General features: G+C 46.6%; 1 protein-coding gene across 1 annotated transcript in view; it reads right to left on the reverse strand.

Annotated features, from left to right (window-relative positions):
- Positions 1-18,287, reverse strand: part of GPC6 (glypican 6) — an 854,380-nt gene that overhangs the window by 91,055 nt on the left and 745,038 nt on the right. The gene's annotated exons all lie outside the window — the stretch shown is intronic.

Consider the following 18,287-nt stretch of genomic DNA (forward strand, 5'->3'; position numbering starts at 1 on the left):
CTTCCTAATAATCCCCAGCATAGCATTGGCCTTCTTTATTGCAGTCACACCCTTGGACCTTCTGCATGCCAAGCAGATACTCTACCACTCAGCCATGGTCCACCCCCAGTATACTACAACAGATTCATCATACCCCTGATCTATCCATGTCAGTATTGTTTATTCTGACTGTGGAATAGAGCTGTGGGTATGGAAATTAATTGACTGGGCCTATGGAAGCCAAGTAATTTAACAGAAAGAAGACAAACATTATTCAAAGAGAAATTGCTCAAACAGGACTGGGACTCCCTCCAAAAAGAAGCGAGACGGAAATGTCCCCCACTTCATCTGGGAATCAAGTACCCAGCCCAATCTGAGCCGCCTCATTATCTCAATATGCTGGCAGTTCCAAAATTGAGGCGGTCATATATGATCACACGTCGTAATGCGCTGCCAATAGCCCGGATGAAGGGCCGTTTCCTCAAAATGCCTTCAGCGCTTTTGTGATTGCCCTTTGGCAGTGGTTCATTCATTGTCCCACACCTTTTCCTATTGTCCAAAGTAGGCAATAGCCAGAGAGAGATTTCTTAGAAAACGGCGGGTAAAGTATTCGGCCACTTCTGATACTTTCAAGATTAAGATTATTTTTTAGTAGCTTCTGCAAAAGCTGCGTTGTGGATGTGGCAAGCTTCTGCTTTACTGTGATTATTAATTCTTCAGTTGTGTTTTATTGTGTATGGCCTATGGGCTGCTAAGCTTGAATAAACTTGACTTGTCTATTCTGACTGGCAGAGCTCTCCATGGTCACAGGAAGAGGTCCTTCAGACCACTGTCAGTACTGTCTACTCTGACATTGGATCTCCAGGGTCTCAGGCAGAGGTCTTTCACATACTTGATCCTTACAAACTGGAAATGCTGGAGATTGAAGCCACAGGCACAAAGCAGTTGCTCTGCCACTGAGCCATGGTCAAAGCCTCCATCTTGTGGATGGACAACGGACACAAGGCATGTCTCCCGTACAGGAGAATGAAGCGCATTGCTGCACGGCTGGCAAAAACATGAGGCCACTAAAATGTACTACTAGCAAGAGAAAGGGTGAGCAAGGAGATACTGAAGACACTTAAGTCTTACCAAAGGTTAAGTCAAGTATACATGCCTTAAGGTATGCACTGGCTAATTTCCCACAGGTTGGATAAGACACTTCCAGTGCACCGTAGAAAGTAGATTTTCCTGCCTCGCACAGGAAAATTCAGCTGCAAAGGATTGCTAAAGCACATTGAAAGTGCATTATCCAACGCGTGTGAAATTAACCATTGTCCCACTTGTGTCTCATACTGCGGTGTACATGCAAACCTTTTATGTGGACACCTAAACCACTCACTGGGGTGGATCCTACCCCTATCTTAAAGTGCATGCAGCTGGCAGGAACGTCCTGCCCCCACCCCGTCATCACATTGGGAACACCCCCGAAAGTACCCTGCCGGGGACGAAGATGGACCAGGACCTGGCAACCCTACTCTCTCCTGGGTTGCCACCAATGCTCCCTCTAAGCTGTGGAGTCTCATGAGCAAAAATTCTACTTTGTGAGCTCCTGGCATTCAAGTTGTGAGCGAGCGATTTGGCTGCTGCATAAATTAAGGTTGCTCTGGAGCCACATCCTTCCTGAGCTAAGACAAAAATGGGTGTGCTGGAGCCTTAAAAAACTGTGAGCTAGCTCACACTAACTCAGCTTAGAGGGAACACTGGTTGCCACCCATCTAGCCTCAGATGGTGACAGGGGGCAACTGAAGCGGGGCCTCGGAAGATGACTGGAGTGAGTGGCCCTGGCCTGGCGGAACCCTCTGCCAAATACCACCAGGGCCCTGCGGGGTCTTATGCACGGGGTCTGCAAGGCAGAGACGTTCTGCCAGGCTTTTGGTTGAGGATAGCGGCGGCATTCTCTCGTGTCCGGCACCCTCTTCCTCTCCCCCTTCCTTTAATTCTGGTCTCGTGTTCCCTCTCCCTCTGCCCAGAAAGTGGCCGGGCAGTCTAGAACCGGGATGAAATTTCTAAGGATGCCATCTGGGACTTCTTTTACTTTGGTTTTTAAAAATGTGTTATTCTAATGTTGTTATTTTGAATTCTTAATGTTGAATTCTTTATGTCTTTGTGCCTCTGTTGTAAAAGCTGGGATGGGGCAATTAATAAGTCAAAATGATGATGATGATGGAGGAGGAGCTCCTTAAGGTAATCTACTTGTTCCACTACTACAGACTAAGATGGCTACCCACCTGAAACTTCCTCCAGCCAAAGTGGTTCTTCCTTCGGTGGGAGAGCTGCTTAAATTGAGCAGAGATTCCTTAGCCTAGAGGCGGGCTCCTTGGATGGTTAGATCCACCCAGTTATATGCAACATGCACCAGTGTACCAGGACTGGTTCTGGTAGTAACCAATGATCATTTGCTTCTCTATAATGTGTGAGAGACTACACAATATTATTTATTTCCTTACATTTATTTCCAAGCTTTCCTCCAAGCAGCCTCAGGTAGAATACCCCATGGTATTATCCCATTTATTTTTATAACAGCCTTAGGAAGTGTGTTAGGCTACCTGATAGGAATTGGCCGAAGGCCACCTGACACATTTCATGGCCGAACAGAGATGTGAACTGCAGACTCCCTGTCCAAGGTCGGTGCTACACTGGCACACAGTCCCTAGCAGCTCACGTTTCACTGTAACACATACTTGGCTGAAATCAACCTTGACTGTTCCCTGGAAGACCAGATACTGAAGCTGAAGCTCAAATACTTTGACCACCAAATGAGAAGGGAGCACTCACTGGAGAAGACCCTGATGCTGGGAAAGACTGAAGGTCAAAGAAGAAGGGGACGGCAAAGGATGAGACGGTTAGACAGTGTTGTCGATACAACGGACATGAAATTAAGCAAACTCCAGAGGATGGTGGAAGACAGGAGGGCCGGGCGTGATGTGGTCCAAGGGGTCATGAAGAGTTGAACTCAACTGTGCGACTGAACAACAACAAAATACAGTCTCAGTCTGTAAGAGTGGAATCTCAAGAATACTTTCCTGAGAAGAAGTCTCCCTGAGGAGACTCAAGTAGGATTCTCAGTAGACTTTCCTAGAATTGTGCTGCAATGCATGGTGAGAGATTGGGGTGGCCTGAGAGGGACTAGTGGGCACAATGGGCCCCTGGAGAGGGCTACAACAACAACATACACAGCCCCTTCACATACGATTACTATTGTTTACAAAACCTATATCCCACCTTTCTACCTTCATAAGGGCCATCAGGCTCCAACAGTAACAGACAGAAAAAGGTAGAAAACTTTATCCAGAAAACCAGTCTCCGGTTATACTTATCTAAGAAGAAGCAAAAAGAAAAAAAACAGAAGAAAAAAGCAGATGGGTTTGAAAATTACATTAATATTAGATGCTATATAGACTATTGCCTCACGCAGCACAGAAGAAAATGTCCCTTTTATCTTGAAACCCAAAACAGATAATTTGCGAGACAATTCTTACATGGACTTCTCCATCAGAAAAAATGAAAGCTGATCGAAATGAACCCGCCGGGTACATTCTGGAGTTTTGCACAAGCCGGCGGAAACTTTGATGTGATATAGTGGGATCTTATAATTAAAGCAGCTGTTCTCTCTGACCCCCAAGGACCCCCATTTCCTTGCAATACAAACAGGGGATAAATATTGGATTCCTGCCACGATGTACAGGTACAAGCCATGCTTTATGCTCGGTGCTTTCTACAGAATGCAGCTGGATGCCGTCTGTCGGAAGATGTATTTGATGGCTCTGCTGGGGTTACACGAGCTCGTTTGTCTAATTACACGGCGGGCGCCACACTCAGAGCATTACATTATGTACAATCGAAAGTGGGCGGCGATGTGTATGCTACTGTATTTACAGGGCACCTCTAGCCGCCTTTGACCTCGCCAGCAAATTCATTATAAAAAAAAAACCCACATAAAAATACGCTGCCTATCACTCTAACCTCAAAGCGCATTCAGGCAGCAGGCTCCTTCTTCTCTATATTAAAAAAAGAACATTCATCCCTCCAAACGCAGAGCTCCCGTTGACCTCTGTACTAGACTGAATGCCAATAATATTCTGCTTTGTACTCAAAGCTTCGACCACCTTTTGCAGAAATGCTGAAAAAGTGCGAGCCTTGGGATTTGGATTCTAAGGCTGCAATCCCGAGCATACTTAATAGGAAGTAAGACTCATTCAGCTCGGTGGGATTTACTTCTGAATACACATGCTTACGGTTGCACGAGTACACGCTGGATGGTACAGACACACATTGTTTCGAGCACGCATCGGAACGGCAAATCTTTGCAGCTTCATGTACTGCATTGACCCAAATGCTAGGAACCCATACCTGTTACCAGTGCTGAGCTGGAATTTTGCAAAGGAAAGGATAGAGGAATGCTCAGATTGCAACTGGGCACCACAGTTCATCAGGGGAATGGCTGTGGCTCAGTGGAAAACTCTCTGCCTGACACGTAGAAGGTTCCAAGTTCAATCCCTGACATCTCCACTTAAAAGGACTAGGCAGGCCAGGTGATGTAAAAGACCTTTACCTGAGGCCCTGGAGAGCTGCTGCCAGTCTGAGTAGACCAAGGGCATCATAGTGCCTGCCAACACTTGCCTTGGCACACGCCAAACTTTTCAGAACATGAGCGTAGCCATTGTAAGGCAGGGCTTGTTGCTGGCTCCCCTCATTCAAATGAAAGGGTTACCCATGGCTGCAAAATAGAGAAGGAGGCATTGCATTTGGCTCTGTCTCCTGTAGCAGCCATTTTTGGGTGGTGTTAGGAGTTGCCATTCCCCTGGTGGGTGTAGGGGAATATCCCAATTTCGGTGTCCCCGATCTGCCATGGCCCAGCTGGCCAGAGAGGGAAGTCCCACCCCTGAGAAGCCCCCTCCCGGCACCGCTGGTGCTGGCGCAATGACATCACCTGGGAGTGATGTCATCACATTTCTGACAACAGGGGTGATGCTCTAGGTTTGGGACAAACTCTATGGTTTTGAGGCTCCCCAAAACCATAGTTTTGTCCAAAACCTACCTTTGTCTCTTGCCCTGAAAACCCTGTTGGGTTCGCCATAAGTCAGCTGCAACTTGATGGAGCTTTCCACCGCCAAGCAATTGTTTGGGATGCCAAAATTCAGGGGCATCTGCCTAACAGGGTAAAGCCTATGCAGAATTATTCCAGTCCATTGATTTCAGTGGGCTTACATTGGATTAATTCTGCGTAGGATTGAACTGCGAACTTATCCAGTCTAAGGTCATTGATTTCAGTGGGCTTACATTGGAATAATTCTGCGTAGGATTGAACTGCGAACTTTGTAAGTGTCTTAGAAAAAGCTTGAGAGCATGCTGGCTTCCTGTTTTTCGGGTTGGATAGATTCAGCTGAGATGGTTAAAGAAGTATCCTTAATAACTTGGTAATTCCATAGTGGGCAATGGAGAATGTTTTGGTCTTTGGTGCATCCGGGAAAGGCAGTACAGAAATGGCAGACATTCAAAAAGAGTATCAGAAAACAGTATCCCATTCAATACTTGATCATAAGAACATTAGAGGAGCCATGTTGGATCAGGCCAAGGGCCCATCCAGCCCGACACTCTGTGTCACACAGTGCCCAAAACCCAGGTGCCATCAGGAGCTCCACCAGCAGGGCCAGAACTCCAGAAGCCCTCCCACTATTGTCCCCCAAAGGACCAAGAATACAGAGCACCACTGCCCCAGAGTTCCCTCTATACCTTGTGGCTAATAGCCACAGATGGACCTCTGCTCCATATGTTTATCCAGTCCCCTCTTGAGGCTGTCTATGCTTGTAGCTACTTCCTGCATGCAGTCCTAAACAGACTTCCACCTAAGTCCACTGAAATCAATGTATAAATCTCTCAGTGTATAATTCTATTTAGGATTGCAGTGTTAGTAGGTTATTGTTATGCTGCTCAGCACATAAGAAAACTCGGCAAGGGGGATTTTTAGGTTATTTTTATGCTGCTCATCACATAAGAAAACTCGGCAAGGGGGATTTTAATTTGAAGAGAAGAAGAAGAAGAAAAGAGATTGGATTTATACCCTGCCCTTCACTTGGAGTCTCAGAGCGGCTTACAATCTCCTTTCCCTTCCCCTCCCCACAACCGACACCCTGTGAGGTAGGTGGGGCTGAGAGAGGTCTGAGAGAAACTGCTCTTTTTCAAGAACACCTCTGACAGAACTATGGCTTGCGCAAGGTCACCCAGCAGCTGCGAGTGGAGGAGTGGGGAATCAAACCCGGTTCTCCCAGATTAGAGTCCGCACACTTAACTACTACACCAATTTGTCCATTGCTACAAAAAATGTTGAGCCAGTCTGCTAAGAATGGGAGGAGAAAGTAACACCCAAAGGTCCTTTAAAAATTTCATGCTGAATTTTAAAATGTTGATGCATAAAAACTGCTCAGTTGCACATTTCCTAGTAAGTTAAAGGGTAGAGCCATATTGCAGAGAAGCATACTGGTTTTCTTTCTTTCCTAGGAACTGCAGCCGATCCTCACCTCTATGCCACAAAGAAAGCACAGGCCGTTTCTCTGTGTTTTGTCCCCACCCCTCCAGTGCGGTTTTTGTGACTGGTAAATCACCGGGCGACATTTCTCCTCTTGAAAGAAAAATGGATGAAGTCTCACAACACTGACTTATTATACATGTGGAAGATTAGAGATGTTTTAATGGGAAACTGTAAAACTAATGCTGAATTATGGGGCATCTATGAGTACACTGGGCCCTAAGCCAACTTCTCCTCTATTGGCTTGGGGAAACGAAAAGACTGCAGAAAAGAGCCCTGTTCCCTCTTGCACATAATTTCTTCGTTTTCTTTCCAAAGTGATATATAAGCCCCTCAGAATCAATATACAAATCTGGAGCAGTGTGGAAAGGATACTAAGAAGGAATACTTATTTGCAGGGCAGGCTCAGGGGAAACAGAGAGCTGGTTTTGTTAAAAAAAAAAATGGCAAAGACCCTGATCAGATTTCATGGGCTCCAGCATCTCATGACGAAAGGCATTCTTGGTCTATGCTCTGCCCACTACCCACACAGCAGTGGCGTGGTTGCTCAGCATGTGAAGCCAGTACAAGAAAATGCTTTTCTTTTCTTCGTGCATCTCAAATCTTGCTTAAACTGGCTTTGGCCCTGTTCACACGGAGGATTTGCCACGCTAAAGACACGAATGTCAGGCGGATTTTTGGGGTGTGATCTGGGAAGCGTAGCGCACCCATGGCCAACCCATGGTGTCCCACCAAAGACGCACGGTAAAAAAGTACCTCGGAAAGTGCACCAGTATCTGGAAAACGTGGGGCAGGGGTGGGCTTCTGATCGCAGGAGCGCTAGTATCCCGTGGCATCCGGCACCCATCCACGTCCTGTCGCAAACCGGATGTTTTTCGTAAATGCATGCACACAAACATGTAACTGAAAGCAGTGTTGCTCCGCGGAACTGCGCATGTGCACAAATGTGAAATGCTTGCCGCACCGCTTCTTTGCCACGCTCCAGCATCGCCATGTGATTGCCAGGTAACAGCCTAAGCGTGAAGCCTTGGGGGACCGTGTGATCGGGCTACCGTGCTTTATTTTGCTCCGGGGCGAACAGCCACGCCTCCACCCCGCGTTATCCGGCCCATGTGACCGGGGCCTCTGTTGCTTTGAAAAGGGGTATTCAATGGCTTGGGATCAACCTAGAATTTCCATGGCTGCAGGGATGCCAGCCTCCAGGTGGGACCAGGGGATCCCCCGGAATTACAGCTCATCTCCAGACTGCAGAGTTCAGTTCCCCTGGAGAAAATGGATGCTTTAGGAGGTAGAGTCTATGGCATTGTACCGCACTGAGATCCCTGTTCTCTCTCGGCTCCATCCCCAAATCTCCAGGAGTTCAATGGTGGAAAGGGGGGACCTGGCAACCCAAGTTCTTTGTGTATGATTTTTGCTGATTCCCTCCTCCTGTGGGAGAACTAGCAAGAACTCTAAGTTGGGGAATTCCTGGAGATTTTGGGGTGGAGCCTGGGGAGTACACAGACCTCAGCAGGGTATAATGCCATAGAGTTCACCCTCCAAAGCTGTCATTTCCTACAGGGGAACTGATCTCTGACACTTGAAGATCGGTTGAAATTCCTGGAGTTTGGAACCCCTAGACCTCCCCCCAGTTCCCCTTCAAGCCATTCCTGTGGTCCCTTGTCCCCAACGAGCAGTATTTCATGTGTGGGGGAAGGTGAGCTGCTATGGAGGGGCAAATCAGCAACACCCCATTTGCACCCACAGAAATTCTAGGTGGGATCCATCCAAGCCAAAATGTTTGACTATCAGTCCAAACAGAAGACAATTTGGACCACTGTACCTTAGCGTAGCTATGACACAAAGGTCACGTTCAGATGGGCACTTCAATCCACTGTTGCCCCACCTCTAACTGAGCCAGATTATTTTGTGCCAGAGAATCGTGATCAGACTCACTCCTTTCAGTGCACTTCAAAGCGCTTCTACTGACCCTGGAGCGACCAGATGGCAGCAGGCATGAAGTCAGCCCATCGGCCATTTTTTCGAAAAGTTGGTCCTTGGAGCATGCCCACAAGCACGGATGAGCCTGCTGGGATATGTAATTTGTGGGGCTGTCAGCCATTTTCTTTACAAGTTTGCCCTCTGAGCAATTGCACAAGTGCTTGCTGAGAATGCTGGGATATGGAGTTCACTGCCGTCCTCCCTCTAATCAAGAGATCAGTGAGGCCTGCCTGATGGCTTGGGTGCGCAAGAGTGCGATCAGACAGCAGGAAATCTGTTTTGGAACCAGCTTGTCCAACAAGACCGGACTTTCTCAGGTATCAAAGAAACACGCAGCAAGGGGAAGGGGACTTGGATGACTGGGGATCGACAGACAGATGTTTCTGTTTGATCGTGCACTTTCTGTTTGATCGTGCCTGCAGATGGATCCTCCGACCAGCTACAATGTGTGTGTGATTAAATACTGTATGTTGTCTTCCCTATCCCCCAGAAATATATTGTTAGTCCATTGTCTCTGAGTAACTGTAAATCGCTCTGAGCCCGCATGAGTGGGAAAAAGCGATCAATAAATTGAAAGTATTATTATTATTAAACTCATAAGGAAATAGATCAAACTGCCCGTGTGAACATGACCAGTGATAAGGAGGTTTTTTTCGGGCAGGTAGAAATAAAGGAAGGTACAAATAAGGAAGGCCGGAGGTTCTTTTCGGGCAGGTACAAATAAAGGAAGGTACAAATAAGGAAGGCCGAGCGCTGAAGAATAGATTCTTTTGAACTATGGTGCTGGAGAAGACTCTTGAGAGTCCCTTGGACTGCAAGAAGATCAAATCAGTCAATCCTAAAAGAAATCAACCCTGACTGTTCCCTGGAAGGCCAGATAATGAAACTGAAGCTCAAATACTTTGGCCACCAAATGAGAAGGGAGCACTCACTGGAGAAGACCCTGATGCTGGGAAAGACTGAAGGTCAAAGAAGACGGGGACGGCAAAGGATGAGATGGTTAGACAGTGTCATAGATGCAACGAACATGAAATTGAGCCAACGTCAGAGGACGGCGGAAGACAGGAAGGCCTGGCGTGATCTGGTCCATGGGGTCGCGAAGAGTCGGACTCGACTGTGCGACTGAACAACAACAACAACAACAAATAAAGGAATATTTTTTTTTAGAACTATGCCATGGAGGAAAATGTAAATCCCATTGATTCCAAAGGTACAGGTTCCACATGCTGTCCCCACTGAAATTAATGTTTATGGTTGGACGCGCTGTTCCCTAAATAGTCAAATATTTTGCCTCTAAATATTAGCACTCATTCTGAGCTTTACGGTCAGAGATCAATAAATGAAAGAAAGGCATTTAAGCAGTGCCTCAACATCATTAAGATTTAAAAATTAATTCAGTAGAAAAACAAAGGCAAAACTAAGGAGTGAATGAAAATGGAAATAAATGCAAAATGGTAATTGTCATTAATTCAGTTACACAATTCAAATAATCCCATTCAAATGCAGCTGTTCATTGCTTTAATAAACTGAGAGCTTTAAGACCCAAAAGGCATTAATCAGAAGACATTTTCTAATCTGCAAATGGAATTCAAGAAGCGAAGCACAGACAACCCTGCTTTGTACTATGCTTCATTATGTGCAGACATTCTCCCCCATTTCCCAATTTCATACCCCCCCATCACCATTGGGAGCTGTGCCAAGACTTCCTGCTTTTTAAAAGGGCACACAGTTTATATTTCAAATCCAAGCTGTTATTTATGGCAAATGGTTATTGCATGGCTGCCTTCTGGTGCGGCAAAGTAAAGCATGGTTTCAGACCTGACAGGTTAGGTTGACTGATCTGTCTTTCATGAAGAGAGGACTGCCAGGCCAGGCTAAGAACAACAATGCCAAGGAATGAACACCGTTAGTTTAAACTTTGCATGTATACCTCACTGTTCCCCGTCCACTTAAGCCTCTTGTGACCTTGTAAAGGCTTCCATTAAGGCTGACCTGAAGATCCCTGTTTTCATAATTCATCTCTGAATGATTATGAAGAGATGGGCTGGATGGTTTTTGTAGTGTATCCAGCCCTGACATGGCCGGGCATGTCCGGACTTGCCCAGGGACAAACCTCAAGCTTCGCGCCTAAAGACAATGGGCCAGGAGGATCCTGGCCCGCCCTATCAGAGGGGTAGGTCCCAGACCATGAGGCCAGTAGGTCTCTCGGTTACTGTAAATAGCCTATCGGGAAGGGGGGGGGTGTTGTGGTGGTGGGTTTTGAGGAAATATAAGCCGGCCAGCAAGCCGGCCAAGGTGTCTTGTTCCTGTCTGAATAAAGTATGCTTTTCTGAATCACTCTCCGTCTGCATACTTTTCAGTTTTTTAAAAATATAATCAAAACCCATGCTTTGTGGACAAAAGGGCTTTTGGGACTCTTTGGTTCACCTGGAGCTTTGGAATGCGCACTGCTCCCCCCCCCATCCCCTACATGGCTATGGCGCTTTGGGGGACGTGTACGTGAGAAAATCCCAAATGCCTGCTTGCTGGGGAATCCTAGAAATTCTGGAACACGGCACCTCATGTAGCTGTGGGCATTCAAAGTAGGCACAAAGCCAAAAAGTGAGCCGTGTCTTGTTTCAGCAAATGGGATCAATATCTCAAGCGTGGCGAGATGCCATCTGGTCCGAGAGGTGGAGTTGTTTTGGGGTGTTAAGAGTGCTGACAGAAGAGCAAGTTTTTTCTTCCTGTATGAGCGCATATGGTTCAGATGGTCGATATGGGTAGAACACCTGCATTTAAAGTGGGAGTACAGGAATATGGTGTGAGGCTACTCACATTCCTTTGAATGCAGGTGCAGAATCAATTACCAGTATACATGCACAGAGTTCTCTCTGGATATAGAACCACCCCCAAAAGCATGTGGAGGGGGGAGAGAGGGAAAAAAATATGTACACATTAGGGTTGCCAGCCTCCAGGTGGGGCCTGGAGATCTCCTGGAGTTACAACTAATCTCCAGGCAACAGAAATCAGTTTAATGGCCACTTTGGAACGTGGGCTGTATGGCATTTATAAAGAGCGACTAACATTCTCAACTGCTAGAGTTCAGAGGGAATAATGATGGAATACTGTGCCGAATGACCCATCATTTCAGTCCTGACCTCTAAATGTCCAGTGTTGAATATGGGTTAAATATTCTTCTTTTTTTATGGGGGCCAGTCCTTGGTGAAGGTCAAAGAAGACAGGGACGGCAAAGGATGAGATGGTTAGACAGTGTCATCGATGCAACGAACATGAAATTGCGCCAACTTCAGAGGACGGCGGAAGACAGGAGGGCCTGGTGGGAGCTGGTCCATGGGGTCGCGAAGAGTCGGACTCGACTGTGCGACTGAACAACAAAAACCTTGGTGTTTCTGTCCACGTCCATCAATAAAACCCCCAGCAGTTTATACACAGCCCTGTCACTACAGGAAGAAGCTGTCCTGCAGAAAACTATTTTAGGCTGGTGTTTAGGGATTGGGTATCTTTTTTTGGGGGGGGTTAGGCCTGTATGCAGTCATTTAAAATAATTCAGATGCTTGGCAAATCTACCACTTGCCTGTGAGTTCTGCGTGCACATTATATGCAACCGCGTGCATATGAGAGCTGCTGGATCAGGGCTACAATCGGCCCCCGCTACCCTCCCCAGGATATGCATTGATAGGTTGATGAACTGTCAAGTACGCTTTCAGCCCAACAGACTGGGAAGCGACCACAATGAAAGGAATAGCTGAATAACACTAAAAGAGTTCATTTGCTTCCTTTCTCTGACTACAATGAAGAAAGATTTTCCATCAATCCCGTCGTGCTTGTCTCTCGCCCTCTGCGTGGAGCAGTTCAAGAAATTATTCTCTGGCCACACAGGACATAAAGAGTGAAAAATATTGGCAGGCTTTTGCAGTCTTGTACTAGCTGATAGCAAGGAAATGAGTTTCTGCAGATGAGCGGTGGGCTTTCTAACGCCGATTGGACACTGGCACCACGCACGTCTCTACAGGGTCCAGAAAATAACATTCCACTTGTAGAAAAATATATATATATAAACAAACCAATCAAAATCCATTCATGGCTTAATCTGTCATGGCATTAGCAATTCCAAATAATTTAATTCAGTCCGCTTTGACGAGAGTGTCACTGCACTGGAGGGGTCAAGTGTTTGCCACTACAGGGATCCTTGAGCTGAGGACCGTAATGATTTTTCCATTCTCACAACTCTATTAGTGTAAGAAAAATGCTTTCACCCGGGGTAGCCTACTGTACTGTATTGCATATCTTTACCTCTTTAATAAATAAAACTGTCCTTTGGGGGGGGGAAAAAATGTTTCCATTCCACATCCCTTCTTAATTGAAAGAAGAGTCATATCTATTGTTGAAAGTGGACACGGCAATCATGGGGCTCTGTCGACCTGGTTCTGGTTCTGGATGTTCTGGCAAGTATCTTCTGCATCTCACAGTAGATGGGGTGGGATGGAGGGAAGGGGCTCTGACACAGCCCAGAGCACAATGAACTGCAAGAACTCTCAGTGAATCCACCAACTCCCAATTTCAGGAGGAGGGTCCTACTTTTAAGGCTCGCCTCCTTCCTTCCACTCTGATCCAGATCGCCCAACTTAAGAATGGGATCCTAAGCAGAGTTACAACTTTCTGAAGCCATTTGACTTCAATGGACCTCGAAGGGTACAGCTCTGATTGGGATCGTACCGTTAAGTCTTTGTCCTGGACAGGTTGGCTGAACATTTTCATTGGCAACTAAGGCTGCCAAGAATATGGCATGAGAACCCATGCAACAGTCTTTCACATTACGGCTCAGTTCCTTTGACTGGGAAATTTAATTACATCTATGGGTTCTACCAGGAATGAAGGCGGCGTGGTACAGCCCGATCTCGTCAGATCTTGGAAACTACGGTAAGCAGGGTCAGTACTTGGAAGGAAGGGAGACCTCCAAGGAAGACTTTGCAGTGGAAGGCAATGGCAAACCACCTCTGCTGCCCACTTGCCTTGAAAGCACTCTCCCAGTATTACAACTGATCTGCAGGTGACAGAAATCTGTTTACCTGGAGAAAATGACTGCTTTGGAAGTTGAACTCTATGCCCCCAAATCCCTCCCTCCTCAGGCTCCACCCCCCAAAGCTTCAAGTATTTCCCAACCTGTAACTGGTAGTAGCCATAACTCAGCTGTGATTTGATAGCGCTTCTCTCTTTCTCTCTCTTTCTCTCTCTTTCTCTCTCTTTCTCTCTCTCTCTCTCTCTCACACACACACACGGTCTCTACACATGTCCACGGAAGAAATAGCAAGATGTATCAAATGTCTTTGAAGACAGTTGGTTAAAAAAGGAAAATGATTATGTTTGTGGATTCAGAAAACTGTCATGAGCTTCAATTATACAGTTGTTACAATAGCATGATAATAATAATGTGTTCGAAGTGCTGTATAGTCATATTGAACATCCTGACAACTAGGGTAAAAAGTCAGAATGGATGATACAGTTAAGAAACAGTTAATGTTTGGAGGAGAGGTCATCTGCCATCTAGTGGTGTCTTGGAAGAAGCAGCTGAGTTGCAGTTGTTAAGATGGCCGCTGTTTCTGTTAGGGCCTCTAAGGCTCAAGTTGTATATGTAAATAAACCCTGCTGAGTTCTTTCACAAGCAGCTGAGATAAGTTCTTTGGGAAACCTGGAGAAGCGTCCTAAGTCACCTTTATAACAACATCAAATCAGTCCCACTTTATAAATGAGGATGTAGGGTTGCCAACTCTAGCTTGCTTAATTTCTGGAGATCTGGGGCACTGGCGGAGGGGCAGGAGCCCAGCAGGGATGTTGTACCATAGGGTTCACCCTCCAAAGCTGCCATTTTGTTCAGGGGAACTGAGCTCCGTGGTCTGGAGATCAGCTGCAATTCCAGGAGAACATTCAGGCCCCACCTGGAGGCTGGCAATCCTAGAGTGAAGCAGTGACTTACCTTAGACTGTTTTATAGTGAGAGACTTGGGGCTCTTTAGCTTGGAGAAACGACGGCTGAGGGGTGACATGATCGAGCTTTACAAGACTATGCATAGGACAGAGCAGGTCGAGAAAGAGGTACTTTTCTCAATTTCTCACAATACAAGAACTCGTGGGCATGAAATTGCTGAGCAGTCAGGTTAGAATAGATAAAAGGAGGTACTTCTTCACCCAAAGAGCGATTAATACATGGAATTCACTGCCACAGGAAGTGGTGGCGGCTTCAAGCATGGACGGCTTCAAGAGGGAATTAGATAAGCATATGGAGCAGAGGTCCATCAGTGGCTATTAGCCAAAAGGCATAGACAGGAACTCTCAGTCTGGGGCTAGTGATGCTCTGTATTCTTGGTGCTTGGGGGGGCAACAGTGGGGGGGCTTCTAGTGTCCTGGCGCCACTGCTGGACCACCCTGGTGGCACCTGGTATTTTTGGCCACTGTGTGACAGAATGTTGGACTAGATGGGCCATTGACCTGATCCAACATTGGCTTGTCATGTTCTGATGACTTACAAGGTGAGAGGGAGCTTTAACCATTTGGTTTAACCACAGAGTTTTGCCCAAAAGCTAGACAGTATCTGGCGACATACCGAGGTCACTTCCAGGTGCATAGGGAGTGACTTTGGGATGTCAGATTGCTGCCTGTCACCCCCTGATTATACTGGCCCATCTTCCTGCTGTTGTCCAGCTGAGTCTCATTGGGAAGCACCAGCTGATAATGAGGACCACCACCAACCAGCCACGGGGATGCCAGCCCTACTATTTGACCAGATTCAGGCTGTCCACATCCACATCAAACTGTATCTCCCTGACTAGCACTGGTTGCCTGGCAGTCACTTATGAAACAAAAAGGAAAAGGGAAAAAAGCGCCTTCCTAATCATTCCCTCCCCCCCCATGACACACCCGTTGTGACGCAAAGACTTATACTTGATAGGGTTACGATAGAAATACCATTGCCCATTAATTTTGTATGTACCCACAATCAATGTTCCCTCTAAGCTGCGTTGTTTTCTGAGCAAAAAATCTCCTTTGTGAGCAACTGGCATTAAAGTTGTGAGCGGACGATTTGGATACTGCATAAATTAGTTTGCTCTGGAGCCCTCCTTCCTGAGCTAAGACAGAAATTTGTGAGCTGGAGGCTAAAAAACTGTGAGCTAGCTCACACTAATTCAGCTTAGAGGGAACACTGCCCACAATCCCTTCGTCATCTCTACTGAAACACATTTTGTCGGTTTTTGTAAAATTCCAGGCATTTGCAAAGCATGCCTGACCACATACCACAGTGGGAAAACAAGGATTGTGTGTATCCATGAGCCAGGATATTTAACAATGTTATGTGTGGGGAGGCTGGAGACGGGAGAGTTGCCCTCGGCTTCTGGAATCTGCCACCAGGAGCGCCTGCTTCATCTCGCTTCCTGGTAAGACCAGCCTTGCCCTCAGGAATATGAACTCTAACAGGGCTTGAAATTAAACGGGGCGGGGGGGGGGGAGGAGCAGTTGTATGCTAAAAATAAACGGAGGAAAAATGAAATCAAAAGGGAATGGAAAACAAGTGTAAGAAGAACCAAGAAAGTGCAAATAGACAAAGATCTGTGACCTTCTCTAGTCTAGGGGACGCCAGCCTCCAGGTGGGACCTGGGGATCCCCTGGAATTGCAACTGACCTCCAGACGACAGAGATCAGTAACCCTGGAGAAAATGGATGCTTTGGAGGGTAGACTCTATGGCATTGTACCCTACTGAGGTCCAGGTCCCAACATCGATCTGGCAACCCTACCCCCCATCCCCCATCAGTGGCCAGGGGGGACCTGGCAATTCTATTCTCAACTCTACAGATATGGCATACACCAACCAGTGGAAATATATATGTGGCATACACCAGGGGTGACCAAACTGTGGCTCGAGAGCGGCATGTGGCTCTTTCACACATATTGTGTGGCTCCCGGCAGGGTGGCTGGGGAAGTGAAGGGGAGGCATGCCTCCCCGATTGGTCTTCCCTTCCCCAGCCAGTGTTCCCCTCCCTGGGTAGGCTTGAGGTGGAGTGGAGGCAGAGAAAGGTGGCAACTTTTACTTTAAATTCTTTATTTTCATCTTTCTCTCTCTTCCTCCCTTCCTCCCCTTCCCTCCCCCATGTTTGCTTGCGCTCTCTCTCGCTCTCTCTCTCTCTCTCTCTCTCTCTCTCTCTCTCTCTCTCTCTCTGACAAATAAATATCATTAGCAAACAAATATCATTGGACAAATAAATATAATGATCAATATCTGTTTTTACCCCTTTTGTGTTTATTTTTGGCAGTCTCATTTAATGTTAATAAAAAGCAAATTTGCATATTTTCCAATAAAAACATGTGGGTAATATCTGTTCACGTCTTGCGGCTCTCAAACTTCTGACGTTTATTCTATGGGGCTCTTATGTTAAGCAAGTTTGGCCACCCCTGACATACACCAACCAATGGGTTGGATCCAGTCACCTTTATTGTTCAATCACACCCCATTCTCCTCCTTACTATCCCTTTCATCCCACCTGGCATCTGTCCACGCCGGTCCCATTATTCCCAGCCTAGACTTTTTGGGTGGTCAAAGGTGACCCCTCCTTCCTTTTCCACCAGCAGAAAAGCTGATTGGGTCCTCTCTAATATCCTTTTTTTGGTGTCAGCACTGCAACAGGTTTTCTTCCTCCCATTTTCTAAATGCGATTGATTTCTGCTGACACTAAAGTCGGTGACATTCTGCCCGATTGAGCTTGTACAGTCACTGAACTTTGGCTTCTTCGGCGAGAACACACGCAGCACACTCACATCTCTTAGCTACCCACATGGACGAGTCTTCAGCAAAACCCACAGATAGTAGTACGCTTTGTAAATAATTGTCCTAAGACTCCTAATGGTTCTGGAAGTGTCTGCTGCCCGCTGTACCCTTTGTTGAAATTTTTATTCTGGCTTATTGGAATGAATACTTTTTTTTTTAACATGTCTGTTGCAGTGCTCACACAATTCGTGTAAATGCACGGGTCTGGCCTTCCTTTTGGTAAGATATACTCAAATAGCAAGCAGTTGCGTGAAATTTCATCTCCAATCTTTGCTTTCCTTGGGGTTGAGGGGGGGAAACCCCCCACCTTTCCTCAAATTTACTGTACCTTTTTTTGACCCCAGAAATTAGTGCTAGGAAAGAAAAAAAAAATCTTTGGGGCCAGCTAGTTCCTCGCCTTTGCCCTGACCTAGATAGCCTAACCTTATCAGATCTCGAAGCTAAGCAGGGTTGGCTCTGGCTAGTATTTATATGGGAGACCTCCAAGAAACACCAAGGTTGATATGCAGAGGCAGCCCATGGCCAACCCTCTCTGAACGTCTCTTGCCTTGAAAACCCTACAGGGTCAGCGTAAGTCAGCTGTGACTTAAGAGCACACACACAGTTCCTTGCCAATGCAGATTTTACTTTGCTGTATATATTCTTCACCCTGACCTGGATATCCCAGGCTAGCCCAATCTCAGAAGTTAAGCAAGGTCAGCCCTGGTTAGTATTTGGATGGGAGACCACCAAGAAACACCAGGGTTGCTATGAAGAGTCTGAGACAGGTAATGGTGAACTCCCTTCCGAACATCTCCTGCCTTGAAAACCCCGTGGGGTTGTCACAAGTCAGCTATGGAGCTGTGGAGCAGAGGTCCATCAGTGGCTATTAGCCACAAGGTATAGATAGGGGCTCTGGGGCAAGTGATGCTCTGTCTTCTTCGTCCTTGGGGGGGTCAACAG

Source organism: Gekko japonicus, unplaced genomic scaffold (genome assembly GCF_001447785.1).
Source record: "Gekko japonicus isolate JY-2015 unplaced genomic scaffold, Gekko_japonicus_V1.1 scaffold352, whole genome shotgun sequence".
NCBI classification, from domain to species: domain Eukaryota; kingdom Metazoa; phylum Chordata; class Lepidosauria; order Squamata; family Gekkonidae; genus Gekko; species Gekko japonicus.